General features: G+C 41.9%; 1 pseudogene; it reads right to left on the bottom strand.

The window, feature by feature from the left end:
• Window positions 1-7,642: 7,642 nt before the first annotated feature.
• Window positions 7,643-9,913, bottom strand: LOC114497147 (annotated as a pseudogene).
• Window positions 9,914-10,127: the final 214 nt, after the last annotated feature.

The raw sequence follows: 10,127 nt of genomic DNA, 5'->3' as shown, positions 1-10,127 counted from the left end.
GTAATTCCTATTAAGGTACTAATGGCATATTTCACAGACACAGAACAAACATTTCAAAAATTTATATGGAATTATAAACGACCTTGAATAGCTCCTGAAATTTTGAGAAAGAAGAGTAAAGTAGGAGGGATCACAATACCCCACACTAAACTATACTACAAGGCCACTGTAATCAAAACAGCCTGGTACTGGCATAAAAACAGGCACATAGACCAATGGAACAGAACAGAGAGCCCAGAAATAAACCCAAGTCTCTATGGTCAATTAATATTTGACAAAGGAGGAAGCAACATAAAATGGAGTAAAAATAGCCTCTTCAACAAATGTTGTTGGGAGAACTGGACAGCCACGTGCAAAAAAATGAAACTTGAGCACCAACTTACACCATATACAAAAATTAATTCAAGGTGGATAAAAGACTTAAATATAAAATGTGACACCATTAAAGTGCTAGAGGAGAATGTAGGTAGGAAAATCTCAGATATTTCATGAAGAAACTTTTTTACTGACTTGTCCCCTAGAACAAGGGACATAAGGAAAGAATAAACAAATTGGACGTCACCAAAATTAAAAGCTGCACAGCTAAAGAAAACAGTATCAAAATTAAAAAAGAACCAACTGTATGGGAAAACATATTTGCCAATGATATCTCAGACAAGGGTTTAATCTCCAAAATATATAAAGAACTTACATGACTGCACTCTGAGAAGACAAGGAATCCAATTAAAAAGTGGGCAAAGGACTTGAACAGACACTTCTCCAAGCAGGACATACAGAAAATCCAAAGACACATGAAACAATGTTCAACATCTCTAGCTATCAGAGAGATGCAAATTAAAACCACAATGAGATACCACTTCACACCATCATAAACAAAGCAACAAACAACAAGTGTTGGAGAGGTTGTGGAGAAAGGGGGTCCCTAGTGCACTGTTGGTGGGACTGCAGACTGGTACAACCACTATGGAAAGCAGTATGGAACTTCCTCAGAAAACTAAAAATGGATCTGCCTTTTGACCCTGCAATTCCACTGCTGGGACTCTATCCTAAGAACACTAAAACACCAATCCAAAAGAACCTTTGCATCTCAATGTTCATAGCAGCACAATTTACAATAGCTAGATGCTGGAAGCAAACAAGATGCCCATCAGTAAATGAATGGATCAAAAAACTATGGTACATTTACACAGTGGAATTCTATGCAGCAGAAAGAAAGAAGGAGCTCTTACCCTTTGCAACAGCGTGGATGGAGCTGGAAAACATTATGCTAAGCAAAACAAGCCAGGCAGTGAAAGACAAATACCATATGATCTCACCTTTAACAGGAACCTAAACAACAAAACAAAGAAGCAAGCAAAACATAACCAAAGACACTGAAATAGAGGACAGGCTGACAGTGACCACATAGGAGAGTAGAGGGAATTTCAGGGGACATTGGGAAGAGTTCATGGGAACAAACTTAAAGTACACATGGTCAAAAACTAGGGGGAGGGTGGTAATGGGAGGGAAGTGGGGAGGGGTGGGAGGGGGGCTGGACTGGGAGTAAAAAGGAGAAAACTGTGTTTGAACAATGATTAAAATAAAATTAAAAAAAGAAACATGAAAGAAAACATAAAGCAAAAAAATAGAAGAAAAAATAGTAAAAAGGCCATGAAAAAGAAAAGATAATGAAAATATTGAAAAAAAAAAAAACAAAGTGGAATTTGTCTCAGCAGAGCTTAGTTCTTGCCTGCTGGATTCTCCCTTTGGATATCACACTGGTGATGTCTGAGGTTAGTGTAAGCCAATATGAGGTGCTGTCCACATCTAGCCCTTGGAAGCCTGTGTGAAGCTGCAAGGGATCCAGAGTTTGTGGTTATTTCCTCCAGGCTTGGCTGTGCCCATAATGGGTCAAGTTGCTCTGCAAAGGTGGGTTTTATCAGCACTGGGCCCAGGAATGTCAGCTAATGTCTCAAGTCACTACAGGATCTACCTCTGCCTGTCTCTGCCTGCTGTCCTGCTGTCAGCCTTTGACTAGTCACAGACCCAACAGTGTCTTAGAGGGCTTCTGGCAGAATGAGGGGAGGGGAGAGGATGGGACTGTTGGATCTCCCATGGCAGGTGCCTTTCAGAGAAGATGGTGGGTGTATGTCCCCAGCCCCAAGACACTAGTCTGAATCTGCCCTGGATTATTTCCCTGTACTCAGCAGGGAGGGGCCCCTAGTAGGCTAATGGTGGGGTGGGTCTCCAGAGCCAGGTTTTGGGTCTGCCAGAAACCAAGAGGGTGTGTCCATTGCTCTCTCATGAGCGGGTAATGCCAGTATGTTTCCTGGGAAAGTGTATGAAATGTCTGTGCCCTACAACCTGTCTCTAACAACCCCCCCCCCCGCCCCGAGTATGTATATGTTTCTGTCTCCTCAGCAGGAGCTAAGATGCAGGATAGGAGAAAAGAAAGAAGAAAAGGGGAAAAAAACAGACTAAACAAAACAAAACAAAAAAGAACAAAATAAATAAAAGAGAAAAAAAGATGCAGGATAGAGCAAGCAGTATTCCAGAGATATGGGGGAGCGGTATCTTACAGGGCAAGGTAAATGCTTTTCCCTTGGGAGGAGCCTGCTCTTGTCAAGAAAGGTGGCTGCTGTGGAAACCCTGGCATAGAAAACCCCATGGCTGTTCCCCCACGTCTCTCCCCTATGCTTCCCACTCGAGACTACCCTTGTGCGACTCCAGGCTGTGCTACCCTCCCTTTATTGCAGCCCAAGATGAGTGGCTGTGAACCAAAAACATGTGTTTTGACCCCTTTAAGAATTAGGAAAAAAAATAGTGGCTTTGTCTCCAGTAGGTCTCTCTTCTCCCCAGCAAAGAAAACCCCTCAGCCTTTCACTGCTGGATCCTATGGGGTCTGCGGATCTTGGCACTTGTATTCTGTGCCTGGGAGCCTGGTGTGTGGTCAAAGCTTCTCTCCTTTCATGGGGAAGCTCCCAGAGCCATGTCACTGCCTTGGCCCTCTGCCTGTGTGAATGCGGCTGACCCCTTTAATCACCTCAGTTTTCCTACTTGTCTTCTGGTGGTTTTTGCCCATCTGTGGTTCAAAGTCTCTTTTTGGGGTAGTCTTCAGCTTATTTCAGGTGACTATTCTCCTCTTTAGTTTTATTTACTGTTAGATTCTGGAAGGAGGTCAGTGATATATTCTCCTACTCTGCTGCCATCTTATGACTCTCCTATTTATTGATTTCAGAGAGAGAGAGAGAAGGAGAGAGAGAGAGAGAATGAGGGAGAGAGAGAGATCTGTTGTTCCACTTATTATGTATTCACTGGTTGATTCTTGCATGTGCCCTGACTAGGGATTGAACCCATGACCTTGGCATATCAGGACAGTGCTCTAACCAACTGAGATACTTAGCCATCCATGGCCTCATGTGTCCTTTTAAAAAGACATTTCCTTCTGGCCTCCTTCTTCACCATTTTTAGTATCACACCAATTCACTGAGGGTATATGGCAAAAAGGAAGATTAGAAAAGCTGAAGAAAGAAAGGAAGATAAAAACCAGCAAGATGGAGAGAGGCTAGAGCTGGGTTAGGGGAGGGGTGTTGAAGCACCTCATCACCACCACCAATACTAGGAAGGGTTGATCAAGGGACATTTTAAAAACTGTGTTGCCTAAGTGGGGAGGGGATTAGAGGACTGGGTTAAAAAAGGTGAAGGTATTAAAAACTATAAATTGGTAGTTATAAAATAATCACAGGGATATAAAGTACAGGATAGGGAATATAGTCAATAATATTGTAATAACTATGTAAGGTGCCAGGTGACTAGATGATTAGAAATATTGGGGAAAACTTTGTAAAGTATATGATTGTCTAATGACTATTCTGTACTCCTGAAATTAATACAAAATCATATTGAATGTTAAACAAAAGAGTCAGTAAGCATTCACATATAGCCAATCATGCAAGATAAACCTACTTCCTTTTTCTGATAACGTTATTGCACTAGATTATAAAGGGAATATTGTACACAAACAAAAAAGATATCTGGATTTAAGCACACCCCCTAGTCAACAACAACAACAAAAATCTGTGGTGCCTGATGATCCATTTTTTAAAAAGATTTTATTTATTTATTTTTAGAGAGGGAAGGGAGGGAGATAGAGATAGAGAGAGAGAGAGACATCAATATGTGGTTGCTGGGGGTTATGGCCTGCAACCCAGGCATGTACCCTGGCTGGGAATCGAACCTGTGACACTTTGGTTCGCAGCCCACACTCAATCCACTGAGCTACGCCAGCCAGGGTGATGATCCATTTTAATGTGGGTTATACTAAAGCAATGTTAATCTCTCCTGTCCTCTACCTTTATGTCTCTAATCTGCAGAAAATTCTACTATTCTCAAAAATGCTTTATACAATTGAATTTCTTTCTATTTTTTAAATCCTCTCCTAAGGATAATATGTTCATTGATTTTAGAGATGCAGGGTGGAAGGGATGGGGAGAGAAAGAGACAGAGAAACATCAATGTGAGTGAGAAACATTGAATGGTTGCCTCCCACATCTGCCCCTTCTGGGAATCAAACCTCTAACCTAGGTGTGTGCCCTGACTGGGGATTGAATCCACAGTCTTTGGGTGGGTGGGGTGATGCCCCAACCAACCGAACCACTCAGCCAGGGCATTCTTTCTAACTTTTTAAATGGAATTGAAACAGGAAGCTCAGTTTCATGCCAGACCATCTGAAGTGGTATGGGGCCACATAGTACAGGAGCAAGAACTGTGGAAATGGAATCCTGAGAAATGGAAGAAATTTTTAGGAGGGGCCTGAATATTTCAGACTATCACTGAGTCACCATTATGTTAAGACTTCTCTCCACTTAAACCCCTCCCTCCAAATACTCCGGCAAGGCAGATAGTTCAGAGAAGAGGGTCCTTCCTTTCTGTTGGTGGCCAGTTCTATAAAATGTTGAGGATTTTTTTAAAGATTTTATTTATTTATTTATTTATTTATTTATTTATTTATTTATATTTTTTGTTAACATTTTATATCTTCTTTCATTGTTGTTCAAGTGCAGTTGTCTCCATTTTCCTGCCACCACTTTCCCCCATCCCACCCTCAATCCTACCCCACTTTGGCTTTGTCCATGGGTCCTTTATACATATTCCTTGATGACCTGAAGTCTTTAATGAAAAAGCAAAGACAGATTGACTCTAGTTTAAAAACAAGGGGAGGGTAAATTGGAAAGTTACTGGGAGCTCACAAAATTGACACATGAGCTAAACAACAGGATGCAGAAAGGCCAGTGACCAGACTAGAGCCCGGGACATCAGCAACAAGAATGGTGGGCTGCCTCAAAGAACAAATAAACTTTTTTGTCCTTATGGTACCTGCTAAATATTCAAATCCCCAAGAACGGGACTCTGTTTGGCTTAGCTTGGGTTATATGGGTACCCCTGCAGTCAAAGGGATGGAGATCTGTGTGTGGTAGCTCCATGGCATGACATAGAAGGGAAGAGGGAAAGTTCCCTAAAGAAAGGGGCTGTTGTTGTTTCCAGAATAATGAGAGAGGATCATGGGCATGAGCAGGCACACACATGCACACAGAGAATTACATTCCACCCCTTGGATGCCTTGCACCTACTCTTCTTTCTACACATACAAATTTAAAAACTGACCTACATCAGGTAATGCAATTATTCCACATACAACCAACCACAAATACATGCACCCCTCCTCAACGAGAAAAAGGCAAATAAAGCAGCCTATTTATCTGGCAATACCACTTTCAAGAATTAGAATAACATTTTCAGAAAGCTGTAAGAAAATCAGGTAAGGGTGAGAGGGAGGAAGTGGAGGCTATCCTAGTCTCAGATTACAACAGCTCACCCTTTCAGCACCAGGAAGAATCCAGCTCTAGAACATCTTTGAGGACAATATCACAGAACACTTGGAGTTCACTGGCTGAATGAAGAATTTTACTGGGTACGCAATTCCTACTTGCCCATATGTCCTGACATGCCTGAGGCCCCAAATTAAGCAAGTGAATATGGACAAGTATAAAGTAGTAGCAAAGAATATAGGCTTTGGGGTGAAGTAGAACCAGGTTCAAATTCTGACTTTTTTTCTCCTCACTGTTTATACAACTTTGGTAAGGGATTTACTTACCAAATGAGCCTCAGTGTCCTCAGCTGTGCAATGGGTTAATGTATGCTTTGTAATATCCTTCTGTGGGGCAACTTAGCCAATGAATGTAACATGATTAGAACAGTATTAAATACATGGTAAAGGCTCCATAATTTTTAACTATAATTACTCTCTTCCTGACAAGTGAGGAAACTGAGACTCAGGTAGGATGAAAAGATTTGTCCAGAACAGCAGAGCAGTTTATCAAATTTCATGAAGCAAAAACATATTGTAACTGAACAACCAGTGGGATCTCACCACTTGCTTTCCAAAGGCAAAAACTGTAGAGACAGAGTCCAGTGGAAAGAAAAAAGGAATTTTTTTACTTAAAATATGCACAACAGGTTTCTTGATAGGCCACACCCCCACTGGAGAAGCACATGGGTGGCTGATGGGAGGCTATTGCAGTGGCTTCCCATGGCTACACATGCAGGGGAGGGCATGGGGCTTGCTGCCCAGCTGTGCCACTTCCAAGGTCCTGTTTGCCCAAGCCTCCTCCCCACCCCTTCTGATCAGCCTAGCATTTGCAGTACTCGTTGTCATACCTAAAGGACTCTTGCATGGGTGTGGGTGTATTCCCTGGCTGTGAAGGAGCCATACCCAACAGGTCCATACCACCATGGCTTTCCATCTGAGAAAGGAGCATGGGGCTTGCTGGACCTGCATCAGAGATGTGGGCTGCAGATGGGTGGCAGCCACTGTGGTTTCTCATCCAGGGAAGGAGCACTTGGCTTGCTGAGCCTGCCAGCCTGAGCATCTCCCCTGCAATCTAACTGGAACTTGCTGGGCTCCTGGCCATGCAAGTCCTGGAACACTTGGGGAGAAGCATGGGGAATTCTCCTGACAAGGCCCACTGGCTCAGGAACCTCAGTCTCCAGCTGCAGACCCATAAGCCAGGGGATGGGGGAGCAAAGGCATGCATTTTTGACATGCTCCACTTTTAAAAACTGCCCCCATGATCCCCTGTGCAGTGGAAGTAAATGGGAGAGTATGTCCCCCCATCCAATTACTTCCCTGGCTTTTGGCACCAGCCCTATATATATATTATTTATTATTTATTTTTTTTTGCTGTGTCATAGCGTGTGTTGTCCCAGTTACTAGAGTGATGCACACATATTTGTTTATGGCACTTCTCCACCTCTCCCCATTTCCAGGGGTGTGGTCTCCCCATTACTATTCCCCCTTTATCACTCTGGACACTTGTAATCTTACAAGGATGTGGTAGCTAAAATCTACTCAGTATTTGGTAGCTAAAAGTCCCTAAATCTGCAAACACATTTCCCTCCATAAACTTACTTTACCTATCTTTGGCCATATAAACATTTAAATTTGTTTACAATTTGAAAATAATATAGGAAAAACCAATATACATGAGATAACAGGCTTCCATTTTTCAGGGTCAACTAAGGAAATGGATGGACTAGAAATACTGTAAAGGGACTAACATAAATATACTAATACATTAAAACTTCAAAAATCCCCACACTGTCTTTAACTTCTTAGAACACAGACTCTTTTGTCCATTCCTTGCTGATAGAACCTAGAGTATTTCTCATGGAATGCCTCACTCCAGACCTCTTCCACACCACTCTTCCTATAGGCAGGCATTGTGTGTACAGTGGCCTGGACAGTCTGCTCCTTGACACTCATAGCATGCCCATATGGCAAGCAGAGAACCCCATGAGAAGAGGCTACCAAAGGCTCTTGTGATGTTGAGAAATTCTGAGATGTTGAGTTGGTGGAGGATTCCATTTGTGGGATATTACAAGACTGCTCTTCTCCCCACTCCTCTACTTCCTGTTCAAGTCTCCAGTTATCTCCCTGAATGTGATGCTTAAGTTCATCAAATAAGGCTTCCAATCCTCCTACCATTGATTTGATTCACTTGGGACTGCCTTGGCACTGAAGTAGTATAGCTTGTTTTTAAGGTACATAAGACAGTTAAGTACTAACATTGCTTAAACCTCCATAAGAATCTCTTTCAAGTTTTTCCCAGGAAGGTTTGGTAACAGAGATGTTATTGTACTTGAGCCAGACTTGTCAGAATCAATGATAAATATAGGCCTAGTAGTGTCCAGCATTTGCTTGTCTTTCATGAACAAGAATTGTATGCAAGTGAGAAGGCACCTGACTAAGGAAAGGATCAGAGTACATCTGCTTAATAGTCTGGGTAGCACTTGCAGTACAATTCTTTAAATCTTGTTATCTTTTTCAATCTCACTTCTCTGCCTCTGAGGACAGGTCTTAACAAAGTTTATCTCTTCATTTGTGACTGTTCAAGAATTTGGGTGTGCAGGAACTTCCATAGAAGACCATGAAGATGTAAGGGAATATTCATTGTCAAAGACTTGTGGAGACAATCTTCAGAAAAGATACTTTTAACATCCTGAGAAGAGTTTTCTTATCACTAAAGAATGTGGTAATACTTGGGTCACTTTGAGGTGTCAACATGTCCAGGAGTGGGAACCAAACTGGGCCCAAGTTGTACTTCCCGTATGTTTCCAGTTTTTGCTGTAGGAGTTTTGCTTCCTTTTTCAACTTCTCATAACACTTTCTTTTACTTCAAACAAGCTCTTTGTTTCTGTACACATTCCTAGCCATATAAGTGATCTAAGGAAATTCCAGCTCACTGTGTACTTTTTCTGACTGACTGAGGGATTTATTGTGCTCAAATCTTGAAATTTCAAAGGTCAACACTTCTGTCCATATTTTACTGTATGATCAAAAGGAAGCAGCTCAAAGTCATCCTCCACCAAGGCCCCTTCCAAACATTAATTTAAGTTGTGATAACTATTTACCTGAAGGGAATACTGACCAAAGGTCTCACTGTTATAAAAAGGATTTTCTTCACGAACCCCTTCAATGAGGAAAGTACCATAGAATAGCTGCAACATTGGATTTTCATATTTTTTCCTAGGATTGACACCATCAACACTAGCTGAAATGGGTGCTCTGGCCAATCCAGGAGCTTGTGTGTGAATTCACTCACATCTTGCTGCTGTTCCTCAGTTGATTGGAATGCTTCCTTTAAGAGATTCAGGCCTGCTGTAGTTTGATCCGATAGGATCAAAAAACAAATTTTTAGTTTGATCCTATCAGCAGAGCTAACAAACACTGAAGCTCTTGCATAAATATGATATTTCTCTTTTCTGTGTAACTTGGATAATTTTCAAATACATTCTATGGCAGACTGTAGCTGAGGACAAGTCTTTGAAAGTTGAGCAAGAGACTGAATGATGGTACTAAACCAACATATATTGGCAACACTTTTCAGCTCAACTGGCTAACCTCCAGTCATTGGGATTGGGATTTTTCTCCCCAGACTTTACAGCATTTTCTCTTTGAGCATTTAGTTTCTGCAGAGGTTGCCTTGTGAAATTCTATTAGGATTTCTTCCACCAGCCTTAATTTTGGGGGACTTCAGTAGGCTGAGAGCAATGGCAACCTGAATATCACCTTTGTTTTCATGAATATGGTCTATTACCTTTTCTAATACATTTTTGTTGACAGCATTCCCTTTTATTTCAGGTGGTTCTATAGCAACAGTGTCTTGACCAGGCTCCTGGGTTTCTTACTGCTATTATTAGTGAGAAGACTGACTGTCAGAGTGATGTCACTGTTACTGGCCTTCAGAACTTCATGAAGGGAAGAAGTTTTTTGAATGCCTGTGATTTCTCTCAGCTAATTTAACAGCATTTGGTAGCTTGAGTCATGGTGAACAGCTACTCCGGCTATGTCATCCCATTGGAGCTCTACAGCCATGGTGGAGGTCTACAGCCATGGTGGAGCCCAGACTTTTGGAGGTCTTCCTGTGATCAATCTTGGATCTCTGGGGTTCAGTGCCTTATTGAGACTTTCCTGTGTCTTATTATCAGGGAAGACTTATGAGGCCAGTTTCTTTCTCTGAACCATCAAGAGGTTCTCTATCCCTGGTGAAAACTTGAGCAAAGAGATAAATGCCTTAAAGCATCTCATC

This window comes from Phyllostomus discolor, chromosome 5, assembly GCF_004126475.2.
Source record: "Phyllostomus discolor isolate MPI-MPIP mPhyDis1 chromosome 5, mPhyDis1.pri.v3, whole genome shotgun sequence".
Lineage (NCBI taxonomy): Eukaryota > Metazoa > Chordata > Mammalia > Chiroptera > Phyllostomidae > Phyllostomus > Phyllostomus discolor.
This window is presented reverse-complemented; position numbering and strand designations above follow the sequence as displayed.